We start from the raw sequence: 5,400 nt of genomic DNA on the forward strand, positions 1-5,400 counted from the left end.
CAGTACCCCATCTACCCACCACCAAATAGACATCCAAAGTTCAAGGTTTTTTGCCAACTCAACAACATTGACTATCGGCCTGTATAGGTAGCCTACCCATAGGCCAATGGTTAGGTGGAGGTGACAAACAGAACACTACTATAAAGCGTTAAGGAGAGCTAGAGCATCACAACCAAGGAAGGAGGGCAAGCGGACGACCAACTGGGAAGGACCCTACATAATTTTCAAGCAGATATGCCTAGGGACTTACCGTTCGAAAATTTCAGGGGGCAAGAAGGTAGACCATGCTTGGAACTCAGAGCATCTGAAGAAATACTACCAGTAGAGTAGTAGTAGTCGACTTTCAGCTAGCATCACATTACAGTATTCCGTTTTCAAGAATGATTTGAAATTTTTTGGGAGTTTGAAGTAAATAATTTGTTCTGGCTACATCCGTCTACTTTTGCCATCTACTTCAGCACTTTCAAGCAACAAGGCACAATGCCACCAAGGTCTGTAGACCACCAAGGCGTAAGGCCACCAAGGTCCATAGACCACCAAGGCGCAATGCCACCAAGGTCCGTAGACCACCAAGGCGTAAGGCCACCAAGGTCCATAAACCACCAAGGTGCAATGCCACCAAGGTCCGTAGACCACCAAGGCGTAAGGCCACCAGGGTCCGTAGACCACTAAAGCGTAATGCCACCAAGGTCCGTAGACCACCAAGGCATAAGGCCACCAAGGTCTGTAGACCACCAAGGCGCAAAGCCACCAAGGTCCGTAGACCGTCGAGGCGCAATGTCACCAAGGTCCGTAGACCACCAAGGCATAAGGCCACTAAGGTGTATGTCACCAAGGTCCATAGACCACCAAGGCACAATGCCACCAAGGTCTATAGACCACCAAGGGGTAAGGCCACCAAGGTCAGTAGACCACCAAGGCATAATGCCACTAAGGTCCGTAGACCACCAAGGCATAATGCCACCAAGGTCTGTAGACCACCAAGGCGTAAGGCCACCAAGATCCGTAGACCCCCAAGGCGCAAAGCCACCAAGGTCCGTAGACCACCAAGGTACAATGCCACCAAGGTCTGTAGACCACCAAGGTGCAATGCCACCATGGTCCGTAGACCACCGAGGTGTAATGCCACCAAGGTCTGTAGACCACCAAGGTCCGTAGACCACTAAAGCACAATGCCACTTAGGTCCGTAGATCACCAAGGTCCGTAGACCACCAACGACCGTAGACCAACAAGGTCGGAGAACCATTAAAGCACTAGGTCACCAAGATCGAATGACTACCAAGAAGGTCAATAGACTATACGCGTCAACAATAAAGAACAATACGAGAAGAAGATAAGAAGTTAACTACAAATAGCAAGACAAGGAAGTCACAATAATTATAACTCAAAGTTCAGAATCCACAGGTTTGACATGTAATGTACATAGAAGGTCAAGAAATCTCCGCTAGAGGAGTCACATCCTCCTCTGGAGGGGAAGCCATCTCAGCCTTAGGCGGGCATGCCACACCCTCCTCTACAGGAGTACCGCCCTCATCAGGCAGAGTAACACCCTCCTCAGGCACCACAGTACTCACCCCTGAAGGAACATCAGCGGCCACAGCTGTAGCTGAGGTCAACGTCGCAATACCTACGAATTGAGAGAAGTCATAACCAGGAGTCTCCTCAAGAACGTAGGCGGCCAAGTCCTAGATCCCCGCATCATATATCCCCTGGTTCTGCTCGTAGAACAGATCCATGAGCATCGAGGACTTCTAGAACTCGGCCATGACTCTCTCGTCAACCTTGATCAACTCAGCCTCGTGACTCTACCTCATGCCATAGAGCTCCTCCTCCAAGGCATGGATCGAACAGGTGCGGATCGAACGGGCATGGATCAACAGGCTTGACTTAAATAGGCACGGATCACAGACATAGATCGACGGGCATCGATCGATAGGTGCGGATCAATGGGTGTCGATCGACGGGTGTGGATCGACACAGGCACGAATCAAACGGACGTCGCCAGGCACGGATTGAATGGGCATTGCCAGACGTAGATCGAATGGGCATCTCCAGGCACGGATCAAGCGTGGGCCTAGATCAAATGATTGTCACTAGGCACGGATTGAACGCAGGTGAGGATCAAACGGGAGTCGCCAGGCGTAGATCGAGTATGGGCGCGGATTGAACGAGCATCACCAGGCGTGGATCGAACCAAGGCACGGATCAAAGGGGAGTCACCAGGCATGGATCAAGTGAACAGGCACTGACCTCACACAGGTGCTGATTGCCTGTTGCGCGTGGACTAGTGGCGTAGGGAGCGGACAGGACAAGAGCCAAGAAGTGCGGAGGTAGGATCGAGGCACAAGCAAAGAACGCGACCGTGAGCACAAAGCTAGGCCACCAAATCCAATGCTAATGGCCAAGCAAGATCAAGAAAGCATGCAAAGCACTACTATTCTTTGTAACCCAAAAGCGAACATTTGACGGGCACCAAAAAACAAAGGGCAAATGCAAAGAAGGGAGAAGATTCCAAAAGAAAAAAGTGAAAACCTTAAAAGCAAGAGAGAGATGAGGAAAAGTGAGAGATGAAAAGTGAAAAAGGAAGAGAAAGGAAAAGGAAATATATCTACAAAAAGAGAAAGAAGGGAAAAAGAGAAAAGGTGTGAGAGGAGAGGTTTGAACGCACAACCTCTCCCACTTCACCAAATGATTCGTAGGTACACCCTCTAACAAGAAGGAATTCGTAATAAACCCCCTATGAGTGTAAAGAAGACAAAGTCTACTCTCTTAGACATTCTGACCCAAGAGAGTGGGGGCAAATGATAAACCCAAAATCACACCAACCATTCAGAGGGTGCCACGTGTCCTAGCCCAAGGAAGTGGACCATGACAGAACCAGTGAAGGACCAACCATAGGCGCAGACCGCATGGCCCTCCACGGGGGTCGATCTGAAGGACTGCCCTCCACGAGCACTGATCCGAATGACTGCCCTCCACAAGCGCCAATCCGAATGACCACCCTCCACGGACGCCGATCCGAATGACCGCCCTCGGGGGTGACCTCGGACAGACACAGGCGTAGACTCTGGTCTAAGATCAAGGTACCACTGCCGCCATCAACAAGATGTGCATCATCTTCAGGACTTTTGACCACCACCTATCAGCTGTACAGTCCCAAACGGACACAAGCACCAGGCACCTTATCTCACAACGTATTGGCACCTATCCGCTAGGTACATCAACCCTACAAGGACACTACCACCTGTAGGGGACAACCAACCAAGGAAGAACTCTACTACCTAGGGACTCTATCAACTACGAGGACTACTCACCATCAACTGGGACTCTCCACACCGCCACATTCCACTATAAAAGCAGAGGTATTCCACCCCCTTAAGCTATCTTGAATTCTAATCATTCATCTGCTTGCTCAGAGAGATAGAGACTTAGGCATTGGAGAGTCTTAGGCCGGAACCACACCGGCTCTCCTTTGTCACCCAGGTTCTTTTACAGGTTATGATACTCAAAGGACCATCAGACGATTTCCTGACGCAACACATTCCATACCCATTACCAAACATCTCATCATGTTTGAGAAAATACAAATTGAAGTAGATGTCCTGGGACCACAACAAAATGGGAATAAACTTATTTTAGTAATAACATTGCCAATGTAAAGGGGCACAATAGGAATCATCCTCTTAGTATTGCTATTACAAATGTAAGGGTGCAACAGGAATTATAAACTATATTATCAATGGCAGAAAGGGAATCATGGTCTGTGTAAGATCATTGCAAATGTATGGGGCAATTTAAGAACTATAATCTCAATAGAAATTAAAATCCAGGTATATTGTCATAGATAGAGGTGAAACAGGTCTAGGTTGCCCAGATTTTTCTAAAACCCCAACCAGATTGTTACAAAACTAGTTCCTTGAGAGAGAGAGAGAGAGAGAGAGAGAGAGAAAAAATAGAAAGATAACAACTATGAAATACTTGTGTTAATCGCAGATGCTCCTTCCACTGGAGATGTTCAAAACGACCCTAAAACCTGAAATGGAGAAAAAATGATTAGAAATCGGTACATTCCAAAAAACCCTAACTATACAATAAGGGGGGAGAGAGAGAGAGAGAGACAGAGAGAAAGAGAACGATAACGTTAGAGAGACATAGAGAGTGAGCAAGCGATAGAGATTCACAGAGCAACACCGAGAGAGAGAGAGAGAGAGAGAGAGAGAGAGAGAGAGAGAGAGAGAGAGAGAGAGAGAGAGAGTCATAACGCACCTACGAGTTGTAGACTTTGTGAAGCACCGTGGAGTCACAGACCTCTTTGATGGCCTTCGCTTCATTGGAGAAGAAAAACATGACAATGAGGGGAGAGGAGGAACTCGATTTGGTTTAATTGTGGATTCATCTTTGAAAATGGTATTTATACTAGGGTTATTTTTTTGTGACCCAATAATGATACACATTTACATTGAAAGTGTAAATCCGTCGTTCACCTTGAATCGGAAGTAGTGCACCGTCGAATAGAACGAAACAATTTGTTATATCAAGAACCATGAACCAACGGATTCAGCACCGTTTGGTTCGCCGAACCAAACACATCCTAATGGACCCTAAAACACCCCTCCTTAACCCTTGGAGTTTGGAAATCCAAGTGGGGCAAGTTGTGGGCTTGAAACCCTTCAAAGCTCAAGCCTAGCTTGCATCGGAGGCACGGTCGGATCCAAGCCTAGGCGTGCATCCGTGCTTGGATCTGATGAGTCCTACAAGTTTGCTAACATCGGAGGCATGGCCGGAGGTAAGACTCTGCCTACATCCATGCTTAGCTCCAATGCTTTTGTCATGGCCTTTTACCCATGTAATCTTAGGGCTTCTCTTTGGGGACCTTCCCTACCCTCTCTAACACCCTTGCACACTTCTCTAGGCATTATTGTATGTACGAAGAAGTGACTGGAATCGAAATCTATATGCTTATACAAATTCTATAACAAGCACTAGGTGAGTGGGTTTGTGATGATTTCCTTGGGTTTGTTTATAATAATTGTATGTAACATGTTATTGTATCATGAATGAGCATATTGTAGACTTGCATATTATTCTTAATATATGATGTGATATGAGAACTATTGTGAATTGTATTCTTCTCTTATATCGGGTTACAATGCCAGGAAGTACCAGTGCCGGAACCTAAAAAATGTATATGATATCCTCTATTGCATGCCATATTGATTTGTATGAGCCGTGTCATGCTGGTACCCGGGTGGTATATGGTATGGGACGTTGATGCACCCGGAATACCTCTCGAGATGATAGGTTTGCATGCAATATAACTATGATTAGGATCTTTACTTCCTTATGCTACGACCCTTACCAATAGGGGTTAAGTGTTGGGTGATCAGGGCTCCCAGCTG

Source organism: Telopea speciosissima, chromosome 5 (assembly GCF_018873765.1).
Source record: "Telopea speciosissima isolate NSW1024214 ecotype Mountain lineage chromosome 5, Tspe_v1, whole genome shotgun sequence".
NCBI classification, from domain to species: Eukaryota; Viridiplantae; Streptophyta; class Magnoliopsida; order Proteales; family Proteaceae; genus Telopea; species Telopea speciosissima.